We start from the raw sequence: 13,929 nt of genomic DNA on the forward strand, positions 1-13,929 counted from the left end.
TTTGACCACCCGATCAATCCTATCAAAACTCAATTCCGGACAGCCCACTTTTACTCCTAAAATTCTTCTCCGACACCTTAACTTCAAAGACCCATAACTCATTGAAATATTAATTGAAACGAGCTCATTTTATACCGACACAACCACAACGTCATGAACATGACCTAGGACAAGTCCTAACCACGCCCAGACCTCATATGACACCTCCCCTTCATCAAACTCAGTAGGCCCTGTTCAAGGCAAACCTCATTCTTCAACACTTCTACTAGGAGGAAACATCACCGAGCCCTATTCCCTTACCCCCACCTACTTCCAAACCACCAAACACACTCAAACCCATCTCTTAGGACTTAACACAAACACCTTGGCAGCCCTCAACCATACCTCCCCTCCACAAATTCAAAAACATCAATTTTTATGCACCAACAAGCCTTGAATTCATGAACAACCAATGCAACCAATTGCCAAGCAATAAAATACACTTCACATGCTTCAACAACAGCCCAATCACCATATAAAATTCGAAATTTAGGCTTGCATCACTTCTGAAATTTTCATGAGTGACAATATGCATTGAAAACCAACATTTTTCTCATCGCAATGCATCATTCAACTCTTAATCATGAACATTTGTGAAATTTTCGAAATTTAACATAACCCTAGCTGAAAAATCCCTAAAAACCGAAACCTAGTCTTGCAAAAACAAGAACCATTCGAAATGTATCAAGAAACATGGAAAGAGGCTAAGTTAGCTTGCTTGAATGCCCAAGAAAATGAATATACTTGCCTTGATCTTTTCTACCCAAGAAAAATCGTAATGAGAGGGATGAAGGCTGGAAACACATGACTAACTTCAAGAACAACCTTCCTAGGTGGCTTCCCGGCGACGACGGCGGCGGCAGGAGGCGGCGGCGGCGACTGGAGCTTGGAGAAGGGGACGGCCGAAGGGGAGGGGAGAAATGAGAGAGTGGGGCGGCTACTAAGGTTTGAGTGGCTACTGTTTGCAAATAAATTGATTTAAGTGTGTTTTAAAAGTTTGAGTGTGTAGTGTGTACATGTGTGTAAGCATAGGTGTAAGTATTTAAAAGCAGGTGTGAGTGTTGCTTTAAAAGTACAACTTTAAAGTACTACAACTTTTTCCTACTAACTTACACTAATAAAATTTCTAAGTTTAAAACCCCAAATTGAAAATATTATATTGGGTTTTACTAATCCGGATTTATGAAAATTCTAACTTTTGAAAAAGTTAAAGAATAAGCCCAATATTGCAATAATAAGAAAATGATTTCTGATACCCGAAAACTTCTAACTTTCAAACTCTCCTCTAATTTCCTCCTACATCCCTACTAAATTTTAAAATAACAAATCTTGGAATTTACCGCCGAAATCCACCATCGCCAAACACCGGAACCGAAAGTCACTGACTCAAAAATCTCAAAAAGATAAATAACTTAAAATATTTGAGCAACTTAAATTTTAAAGGAAACTCAAGCAATTAAAATCATAATTATTAAAATGAATTTAGGCACTATCTTAGGGATTAAAATCAACACTTTAAATGTTTTGATGTCACTGCAATAAATGGAATATTTAAATAATAGCAGAGCGATTAAAATAATTTAAACAAATTTTACGAATGATTAAAAGTCATTTAAATAAATACACGAGCGAAAATAAAGAACTTAAAATGATTTGGACAGTTAAAAGATTTTAAATAAATAAGCTAGACATTTAAAATAATTTAAATGAATAAACTAAACAATTAAAATTATTTAAATAAGCAAGCTTATACCTTTAAAATATTTAAAATAAATAAGTTGCACAATAAAATTATTTGAATAAATAAATAATATTCTATTAACACATAATTCAAATAAAGAATTTAAATCAATTAAACTTAAAAAAATAATAATCATAATATTTATTTAATTTAATATATGCGAATTAGTAGATTGGATTTTAGGTACAACATAATCAGAATGTGAATCAACATCCGAAGCAGCAGGCACGAGTCTTCGCTCTTATTGAGGATCAGGCTCATGCAGCACCTGATGATGTCATAGAAGGTAACTGTTCGATCTTTGGTTATCCTGATCTTGTATTGATAGATACGGGTGTATCCCATACTTTCATATCTGAGAAATTTGTTATGATGCATGATTTGCCTTCTGAGCCTTTGCCTACTGTAGTTGCTGTTACTTCACCTTTGGGTGGAGGAATTTTTTCTGTGAGATTAGTCCGAAATTGTGAACTTCGATTCTAAGAGAATGTGATTGAATTTGATTGTATTATGCTTGAGTTGTCAGACTTTGGCTGTATTGTCGGTATAGATGTTTTAACCAAGTACAGGGCTACCGTGGATTGTTTCAAGAAAGTGGTCAGATTCAGACCCAAAATGGCAGACGAGTGGAAATTTTTGGTAAGGGTTCTCGATCCAAGATTCCTTTGATATTTTTTTTGTCAATGACCCATTTGTTACATAAACGTGAAGAAGGATTCTTGATATATGCAGTTGATTTACTGAAATATAGCCCCGAATTGGTTGATATACTAGTGGTTAGAGAGTTTGCTGACGTCTTTTCGGATGAGATTCCTGGATTGCCTCCAATTCGTGAGATCGAGTTCAGCATTGAATTGATGTCAGGTACTCAACCGATATCAAAAGCTCCTTACCGAATGGCACTTTCAAATTGAAAGAATTGAAGGAACAGCTCGAGGATTTTATTTCCAAGGGTTACATCAAACCTAGTTTTTCGCCTTGGAACGCTTCAGTTCTTTTTGTGCGAAATAAAGATGGATCCATGCAACTCTGTATCGACTACCATCGATTGAACCAAGATACGGTAAAGAATAAGTATCCATTGCCTCGAATAGATGATCTGTTTGATCAGTTGCAGGGTTCATCTGTTTATTCGAAGATTGATCTGAGGTCGAGATATCATCAGCCGAGAGTTCGAGAGAAAGATGTTCCTAAGACCGCATTCAGAACGAGGTATGGCTAATTTGAATTTATAGTCATGTCGTTCAGTTTTACTAACGCTCCAGCAATTTTTTATAGGTTTTATGAACCGAGTATTTCAGAGATACCTGGATGAGTTTGTTATTATTTTCATTGATGATATTCTTATCTATTCGAAGAATCGTGATGATCATGCAGAGCATTTGAAAGTTGTTTTACAGACCTTGTGTGCTGAACAGTTGTTTGCTAAATTGTCGAAGTGCAAATTCTGGTTGGATTGAGTTGTCTTTCTCTGTAACATTATTTTCGGAGATGGGATTTATGTTGATCTCAGCAAGATCGAAGCGGTTATGAGTTGACCTAGACCAACATCTGTTCCTGAGATTCAAAGTTGTATGGTTTTAGCGGGTTACTATCGCAGATTCATCGAGGGATTCTCCTCTATTGCGAAGCCGATTACTCAGCTAACTCATAAGAATGACCTTTTAACTGGACCAAAGCTTGTGAGGCCAGTTTTATTGACTTGAAGAAGCGGTTGACCAGTGCTCCAGTTTTATCTATTCCTTCAGGTACTGGTTATTTTACAGTTTATTGTGATGCTTCTCATCGAGGTTTGGGATGTTTTCTTATGAAGAGGAAGCATGTGATAGCATATGGATTGTGGCAGCTGAAACCGCACGAGACTCAATATCCGATTCATGATCTTGAGCTTGCAGCGATTGTGTTTGCTTTGAAGATCTGGCGTCACTATCTTTATGATGATACTTTTGAAATATTTTCAGATCATAAAAGCTTGAAATATTTGTTTTCGCAGTTTAAACTGAATATGAGACAGAGAATATGGTTAGATCTGCTGAAGGACTTTGACTGTGAAATCAAGTATTATCCGGGGAAATCGAATGCAGCTGTTGATGCCTTGAGCCGAAAGATTTGTTCTCTATCTTTATCTACTCTTGGTGTCTCTCATTTGATCGATGATTGTTGTATTTATGGTTTAAAGTTTGAAATAGATAGGAGGTCTATCAGAGTTTTTGCTATTCAATCCAAACCAGAGTTGTTTGTGAAGATCAAAGAGGCACAGAAATCTGATCTGAGTATTCAGAGTTCGATAGATAAATTCAGATCTGGACACCTGTCTGAATTTCAGGTCAGTGATGATGCTTTGTTTGTGAATAATCGTATTGTTATGCCGATTTTGCAGAGTTGAGACAGCGTATCTTGCGAGAGGCACATTGCAGTCAATTTAGCATTCATCCAGGTGGTCGAAAGATGTATAAAGATTTGAGAAATCAGTTCTGGTGGAAGAAGATGAAGAGAGATTTTACGATGTATGTATCCCGATGTTTGAACTGTCAACAGGTGAAGGTAGAGAAAAAGCGACCCGGTGGTCTGTTGCACAGTTTGTCTGTTCTTGAGTGGAAATGGGATCACATTTCGATGGATTTCATCATGAAGTTACCACGAACAGTCCGAGGTTGCGATGCTATCTGGGTAGTGATTGACCGATTGACGAAATATGTTTGCATCATTTCGTACAGGATGACGTATCGACACCATCAGATGGTCGAGATATATGTCAGAGATGTTGTTAGATTTCATGGTGTGCCAAAGTCTATTGTTTCAGACCGAGACCCTCGGTTTACTTCTCACTTTTGGCACAATCTTCAAGAGGCACTTGGTACTCGATATCATCTAAATACAGCATATCATCCTCAGACCGACGGACAGTCAGAGCGGACGATTCAGACTTTAGAGGATATGATGAGAGTCGTAGTGCTTGACTTTGGCACTAGTTGGCAAGATTCTTTACCTCATGTTGAGTTTTTGTACAACAACAGGTATCAAACGAGTATCGGGATGGCATCTTTCGAAGCGTTGTACGGAAAGAAATGCAGATCTTCTTTGTACTGGGATGAGATTTCTGAATCATCTGACGTGGGACCAGATATGATTCGAGTTATGGCTGAGCAGGTGAAGATTATTCGGTTGAGAATGAAGACAACTTGGGAGAGACAGGCTAAGTATGCGAATGACAGACGCAGAACTCTGTGTTTTGATCAGGGAGATCGAGTATTTATGAAGATTTCTCCTTTCAGAGGGACTGTCAGATTTGGGAAGAGAGGGAAGTTGTCTCTGAGATTCATTGGACCTTATGAGATTTTGGAGAAGCTAGGAGATCTTGCTTACAGAATTGCACTTCCTCCGTCTCTTTCTGGTATTCACGACATTTTTCATGTCTCTATGTTGCGAAAATACCACTCAGATCCTTCTCACGTTCTTCAGCCAGACGAGGCAGAACTTGATGAGACGTTGAGCTACTTCAAATGACCGATTCAGATTCTTGACCGAAAAAAGAAGCAGCTCAGAAACAAGTCAATTCCGCTGGTGAAAGTGCAATGGAGCTGGCATGGGGTTGAAGAAGAAACTTGGGAGACATAGCATGATATGAGACAGCGATTTTCAGATTTATTTATGTGATGTAAGTTCTTATTTCTGTCTTTGATTCTATCTTTTATCTTATGTTATCGAATTTTGTGCGATTTTGAGGACAAAATCAGTTCTTAGAGGAGAAAAATTGTAACGCCCCGAAATTAGCTTAATTGAGATTGAGATTGATATTATGAAGTTATGAAATTCGAGGGCTAAATTGATATTTGATCAGGGACTGATTTGAGATTTTTGAAGAGTTCAGGGACTATAGTGCAAATTTCATATCTGTTTGACTTAGTCTTGGCCTTAAATTATTATGACTAGGCTTCTACTTCATTCTTCTTCTTCAACAACGCCCTCTCCTCCATTTTCTCTCCAAAACGTGATTTTGAAGATTTTCAATTTCCAATTTTTGCACGATCCGTCCGGTAGATTTCGAATCTGAAGGTATATTCGCAATCACAGCTGCGAGAGCTTTGTTCTAACGTAAGTTTTTCTTCGATCAGTTGTAATTCGATTTTTGGATGTCGATGGAATTTGATTTTGATTGGATATGTTGTTATTGAGCTAGCATAGATTTTATATTTCAAAACGGATCCAAAAATGAACGACGTTTGGATTTGTTATGAATTTTTGAAGTAATTTTTGAAAATGGGATTTCTGGAAATCGTGGTTTTGGACGTGTATTGTTGAGATATTGGATAGATATATTGATGTTTGTTGATTTTCGGTTAGCCGTATATAGCCGTTATGTCGTCGGTTCGAGTTTTGGATACCATTTGGTTTGAATTGATCGAGCTATTTTTTCGATTGAGTTTGAATGTCGATATTGATCCTATTATACTTCATTTCAGATTTGGATTGAAGATTGTCGAAACCAGAAGTTTTAGAATTCGAACCGATAGAGTTGAAGCCCGGTATTGTGTTGATTTCTCTGTTGAAGATTGATATGAATTTGAATGAGTTTTAATATGAGATTATTATTTGATTATCCAGGTGTGGAGCACATTGAATCGAGAATAAGGTATAAGTTGACATCGAGTTAAAAAGGGACGAATACTCGAATTCAAATTGATTTTCGAGTTTCTCCGAAATCACATACTTGCATGTTATTTGAATTACTTGAATTATCCTTGAATGTATTACAATTTTCATATGCATTCATCTTGAGCCAAATTATTTTATTTCTTTTCGAATTAGATGATTTGGGGAATATATTGGAGTGGCCTTGGTTGTTGAGTTCTTCCAAGAGCTAGAATGCTTCTTATAGTTGCTCCAGAGTCTAGAGGATTGAGATATATATCATCCATCTCAATCGGGTGAGTCGGTGAGTTAGTTGTTATATCTTGTCCTCGGGATCCTAACTGAAGAACCGAGTTTTCCTTTGATTATCCAATTAGATAATCCCGAATTTTATAGACATGCATTTCGTTATATTTAGTTTTTGAAATATGTTGTCGTTATATCATGATTTTGATATACATTTTGATATTGCATGTTATGTTTCTTTTACTGGGAATATCATTCTCACCGGATTTATCCGGTTGTTGTCTTGTTGTGTATGTGTACTTGGTAACAGATGGGACAGGATCGAGTCAGAGGCGACATGACTAGTTTGGGTTGTGATTCATAGAAGTGAGACTCGTTTTAGAAGTCGAATTTGTATTTCGAACATGTATTGTATTTTTAAGTGTAGCAAACCTTGAATTCGATGCATGTTTCTACCTTTGGAGTACTCTAGATACTTCATGTATTGTAGAATGCGAGTTGAATGTATTAATGCATGTTGTTGTATGAGATATTGAGTTGTGTTGCACTTTTAAGATCTGAATGTCTTAGCTATTGTCGTAAGTGATGAAAAACAGCATGGAAGAAAGGAAAAATAGTTTCTGATATATCCAAAAGTGAGGATACTGTAATAACTTTATAGAGTTAATTATTTATCTATTATCCTAAGTCTAGATAAGATAAGATCTAGATAAAAAATTTAAATACAAATAAGAGATAAAGATTTGATATCTTCAACACTCCCCCTCAAGCTGGGCGGTATATGTCGATCATGCTTAGCTTGGAGCTCAAATCTTCGAAAAACGGTCGATGGAGAGCTTTAGTTAAGAGATCTGCCACTTGTAACTGAGTAGGGATGTAGCTGAGATCAATTATTCCAGTCTCAATATTCTCACTGATAAAATGGCGGTCCACTTCAATATGCTTAGTCCGGTCATGGTGGACAGGATTTATTGATATGCTGATCGCTGCTTGATTATCACACATCACTTTCACCGGATTACTCTTTTCGAGTCTCAATTCACTGAGCAGTCGTCTAAGCCACATGCCTTCACATATTCCATGGGTTAATGATCGATATTCTGCTTCTGCACTGCTACGTGCTACGACTGACTGCTTCTTGCTACTCCAAGTTACAAAGTTTCCCCATACAAAAGTACAATAGCCTGATGTAGAACGTCTGTCTGTTTGTGAGCCTGCCCAATCTGCATCGCAATAAACCTTGATGTTTCTGACTGAGGTTTTTGTGAAGAAAAGTCATTTTCCTGGGTTTCCTTTCAAGTATCTCAAAACTCGATACACTGCTTCCATGTGATCTTCTGTTGGGTTATTCATGAATCGGCTGATGATACTTACAGCAAATCCAATGTCAGGTCGAGTGTGAGAGAGATAAATCAATTTTCCAACTAACCTTTGATACCTCTCTTTTTCAACTGGTGGACAATCTTTCCTCACTCCAAGTTTTATGTTTGCATCCATGGGTGTGTCTGCTGGTTTGCTCCCTAACATCCCCGTCTCTTTTAGGATATCCAAGACATAATTTCTTTGTGATATTGCAATCCCACCTGATGATCTGGCCACTTCCATCCCCAGAAAGTATTTCAAATTCCTGAGATCTTTCATTTCAAATTCCCTCGAAAGTAATGCTTTGACGTTTATTATCTCCTTCTCATGGTTTCCTGTTAGTACAATATCATCAACATAGACAATGAGAACTGTGATCTTACCTTCTTCCGAGTGTTTAACAAACAATGTATGGTCTGCTTGACACTGAGTATAGCCATCTTCTTTTAGAACATTAGTAAACCGATGGATCCAAGCTCGGGGTGACTGTTTTAGGCCATACAGAGATTTTTTTAAACGGCATACTTTGTTGGTTGTACTCTCAGTTTCAAATCCAAGAGTGATATCCATATAAACTTCTTCCTCGAGGTTTCCATTGAGAAAGGCATTCTTGACATCAAGTTGATATAAAGGCCAGTCTAAATTTGCTGCAACTGACAAGAGAATGCGAACAGTATTGAGTCTAGCCACTGGAACAAAAGTCTCTTGATAATCAATCTCATATGATTGTGTGTATCCTTTAGCTACCAAACGGGCTTTAAATCGGTCTATACTCCCGTCAGCTTTGTGTTTAACTGAGAAGATCCATTTGCATCCGACTGATCGCTTTGCAGGAGGCAGATCAGTGATAACCCATGTGTCATTTTTCTAAAGAGCTCGTATCTCATCAAATACAGCTACTGTCCACTTCGGGTCTTGGAACGCTTATTTTATGGTTGAAGGAACCTGTACCTGATCTAACCTGGACACAAAAGCTTGATACGCATGTGACAAATGCTTAAGAGAAACAAAATTACATATGGGATGTTGCGTACAAGATCTAGTTCCCTTTCTTAATGCAATCGGCCTATTATCAGTTTCATTATGCTCAATAGAAGAATCATTATCAATGTCAATACCTTGAGTATTTCCAATGGATTTAACTTTTAAGAAGGAGTCGTTGACAGACTGATTGCGTGCAGATTGTTGTTTTCTTTGGGAATACACCTGTATAGGATGAGTGGTGGTGGTGGGAGCAGGTGAAGATGGTTCAGGAGGTGTATTGGATGTAGGTGAAGGATGGGCAGCAGCTTTTATGGGTTCGAATTGTGGCAGTGCAGGGCTTAGAGTTTCCCAATTTTGAGATTCACACATTTCAGTCTCCCCCTGAATGGAAGAATTGGGATAAAATGATGTGTTCTCAAAAAAAGTGACATCCATAGAGGTATAAAATTTCATAGTGGTCGGAGAGTAGCATTTGTACCCTTTTTGGTTAGGAGAGTAACCAAGAAAAATGCATTTAATCGCCCGAGGTTGGAGTTTGTCTCTGTGATTTTGGTGGATATGGACGAAAGTGAAACAACAAAAAATTTTTAAAGGGATGGTGGAGAGGAGGTGGGTGGTGGGATAAACTTCTTGAAGTGATTGTATTGGAGTTTTGAAGCCTAGAATGCGTGATGGCATCCTATTGATAAGGTAAGTAGCAATAAGAACAGCCTCTCCCCAAAAATGACGAGGAACATTACGGGTAAATAGCAGAGATCGTGCAACTTCAAGTAAGTGGCGGTTCTTACGCTCAGACACACCATTTTATTGTGGAGTATCAACGCAGGAACTTTGGTGAATGATACCTTGGTTCAAGAGATAATCCCCAAGGACAAAGTTAAAGTAGTCACAAGCTCGATCACTTTTTAGAACTTGAATTTTGGTGGAGAATTGGATCTGGATCATAAGGTTAAAGTTTTTAAATAGTTGACATGTTTCAGATTTGTCTTTCATTAAGAACACCCAAGAGAGTCTAGTATGATCGTCAACAAACAACAAGAACCATCGTGCGCCAGAAATATTTTTCACATTGATAGGGCCCCAAATATCACTATGAATGAGGGAGAATGGTCGAGAAGGTTTGTACAGTGGTGGCATGAACGAGTTGCGTGTGTGCTTAAAAAATTGACAAACATCACAATGCAAGAACTTAGAGATTTTATTTCTGAATAAAGATGGAAAAACTTTTTTAAGGTACACGAAATTCGGGTGTCCTAGACGATAATGCCATAACAAAACATCATCGGCTTTATTCAAACTAGAAGAAGCTGAAAACGAACTGATTTAGCTTTTGGGCAGCTTTGGTTGCAATGGGACAGGCTTGAAGAGATACAACCCTACACAAAAATCAGCACTGCCAATCATCCTCCCCGAGGCCAAATCCTGAAAAACACAAGAATCCACATGGAAATGTGATAGTCGTGTTTTTTTTTTTTGCGTATTTTGATGTTATTTTGTTAGTAGTTTGCATGCATTTATTTGCTTTAGTTCATGTTTTATCTTAGTTTTATCTTTTGCATGCATTTAGCTTCATAACATGCTCTCGGATTTAATGTGTAGGAGATATCAAGTTTGAAGAAAGAAAGCAGAATTTTGGTAAAAGTCCATGCGCTCGATCCCACGAACTCATAGGATCGAGCGCAACATCTGGAGAAACAAGGCAGTGGGATAGCAATTTTTAGCGCGCTCGAGCGGACGAACTCATGCGATCGAGCGCGGCCATGGAATTTCAAGACAGTGAGATCGCATATTTTAGTGCGCTCGAGCGGACGTACTCATGCGCTCGAGCGCGCAAGTCTGTTCGGGAAGAATTTTGTAATTTTGAAAACTCTTTTATTTTGGACTCTAGGCTTTATTAGGCTTTTAATTCCGTTTTTGAGGGAGAATTATCAGACTTTGACATTCTCTCTTGGAGGCTAGGTATTATTTTCCATCTCTCTCTCAAGTTTTCTTCTCTTCTTTTGAATTTTTATTGAGTTTTTGATGAATCGTTGTAGCTAAACTTTTATACTTGGTTGAGGAAGACAAAACCTTGATATAATTTATTCATGAGATTCGATTTGCAGTGTTTAATTTTTATTAAGTATCAATTTTTGATCTGTTTTATTTCATGTTTGTTTCCGAGATTTTAGGATTGGTCATCTTAGGATTTTGTTATACAAACTATAGCTAAATTAGAATTCAAATCTGTAATTGTTTGAATTAACTAATTTTCAAAGCAACTATGTTTGATATTTTCTGTTGTTGAACTTATTAAATTGTAGGGTCAACTATTGACTAGGCTAAATACAACCGCTGGTATTTGTGTTGTCTAGGTTCGTCAGTTTTACTAGTTTGAATGCTACCGTAAATTTAAATCTAGATCGCTGGAATCCGGGTTAATTTATTGGTAAGGGTTAATTTAGAATGATGTTTTCTAATTAGCTAAAATTTAGGTGAAATAGGAATCGGATTTTCAATGATGAATATTTGATAGGATTAATTATTTTTAGGGAATCGATGATGGAATGAATGAATATCAAGGGTGTAGTCGACTGATACCAAGTCTCGTCTCTTATTGATTTCTCTAATTGAATTTTCATTCTTGCATGATAGTGATAATTTTAATTTTAATTGCATAAAATTTTCAGTAGTTAATCTCAAATCTCAAAACCCCCCTTTTTGTTTATTTAGAACACATTAAATTTGTCTTTCCTCGTGGGAACGATCCCTACTCGCACTATTACATTTTTCATTGTTTAATCTGAGTTGGGTTAATTTGGGCACGACACGACTAAGCGTTACCAAATTTTGGCGCCGTTGCCGGGGAACGGTGTTTAATTTATTGTGTTCTATTTATTTTTGTTTTGCTTTGTTTAATCTCACTCTCTTCTATTTTCTTTGTTTCTAGTTCTCTCTTGTTCATGATTTCAGGTGATTTTGCTGAAGAAGACTTTCTCTACAACCCGGAGATTGAAAGAACTTTGCACAGGCGAAGGAGAGAGCTTGGTAGACAATAACAAAAAGTAGCTGCTCGAGCTGCTTTTTCAGAAGAAGAGATGGCTGCTAATGCGAACCTGAGTCTTAGACAATTGGGCACCCCTGACCCCAATCAACAACCTTTATGAATTACTTTTCCTACACTAGAAAATAATGCTACTTTTGAGCTGAAATATGGATTAATTCACTTATTACCCTCCTTTCATGGTCTTGCAGGTGAGGACCCGAATAAACACTTGATGGAATTCCATGTGATTTGCACGAGTATGAAGCCCCATGGAGTGACAGAGGAGCAGATTCAGCTGAGGGCCTTTTCTTTCTCTTTGAAGAGTGCTGCTAAGGATTGGCTATATTACTTGCCCTCTGGTTCTATCACAACGTGGACGGAGATGAAAAGGATCTTTCTGGAGAAATACTTCCCAGAATCTAGAGCTGCGAACATCTGGAAGGAAATTTATGGAATCAAGCAATACTCCGGGGAATCACTGCATGAATATTGGAAGCGGTTCAAGAAGCTTTGTGCTAGCTGTCCGCAACACCAGATAAGTGAAAATCAATTGATACAATTTTGCTATGAAGGTTTGTTACATCATGACAGGAGTATGCTAGACGCAGCCAGTGGAGGAGTTTTTGTGGACAAGACTCCGGTACAAGCGAGAAATTTGATAGAGAGTATGGTGGTCAATTCTCAACAATTTGGCACCATCAGAAATGAGCATGTACCAAAGAAGAACACGAAGGTAAATGTCTCTTTCCTTGAGCAGCAATTAGTTGAATTGACATCTCTTGTGCGTCAGATGGCTGTAGGAAATGGACAGACTGCAAAAGCATGTGGAATTTGTGCTGCTGTGGGACATGCTACTGATATGTGTCCCACACTTCAAGAAGAATCGGTTGAACAGGTCAATGCAACTGGAGGATTTCCTGGACCACCACAGCGGAAATATGATCCTTATTCCAACACATACAATCCTGGTTGGAAGGATCATCCAAATCTCAGATATGGGAACCCTCAAAAAAATCAATCGGGGCTTCAAGCACCACCGCACAATCAAGCTTATAGGCCACCGTACCCTCAACAACAGCAGCGACCTCAGATACCAACACCAGGTGAGTTTCTTGAAAATATTGTTAAGGATCTTGCAACTAATACGGTAACTTTCCAACAGGAAACAAGAGCAAGTATCCAAAACTTGAACACCCAGATGGGACAGCTCACCACCGCCATCAATAAGTTGGAAGCATAGCATTCCAATGCTTTACCATCTCAAACAATTCCGAACCCAAGAGAAAACGCAAGTGCAATCACTGTAAGGAATGGGAAGGAGTTGAAGATCAAGGAGAAAGAAGTGGAGGCTTCACCCAAGGAGAAGCCACAAGAAGAACCGAAGGCGACTGATGGAGAAGAATCCAAAAAAAGAAGCGCCAAGAGATAAGTTTCCTCCACTTTTTGAATATAAGCATGTTGCCCCTTTTCCCTTTGCACTTAAGGAATCTAGAAAAAATGAAGGGATAAAGGATCTTTATGAGACTTTTCGTATATGTGAGGTGAATATTCCGTTGTTAGATGCTATTAAGCAGGTGCCTCGATACGCGAAGTTCTTGAAAGAACTGTGCACAACAAAAAGGTAACAGACATTGAAGGGTTGTCAAAAAGTGAAACTTGGTGAGAACGTATCTGCTGTGATCCAACAAAAATTGCCCGCAAAATGCAAGGATCCAGGTATGTTTTCTATCCCATGCACCATAGGGAATGTTAGACTTGAGAAGGCCATGTTAGATCTAGGAGCATCAATCAATGTTATGCCATATTTTATCTATGCATCCTTAAAACTTGGTCCATTGAACAAAACTGGGATTGTTATTCAACTAGCTGATAGGTCTAATGCATACCCTAGGGGAATAGT

The sequence above is a fragment of the Henckelia pumila genome, chromosome 1, assembly GCF_033568475.1.
Source record: "Henckelia pumila isolate YLH828 chromosome 1, ASM3356847v2, whole genome shotgun sequence".
Taxonomy (NCBI): domain Eukaryota; kingdom Viridiplantae; phylum Streptophyta; class Magnoliopsida; order Lamiales; family Gesneriaceae; genus Henckelia; species Henckelia pumila.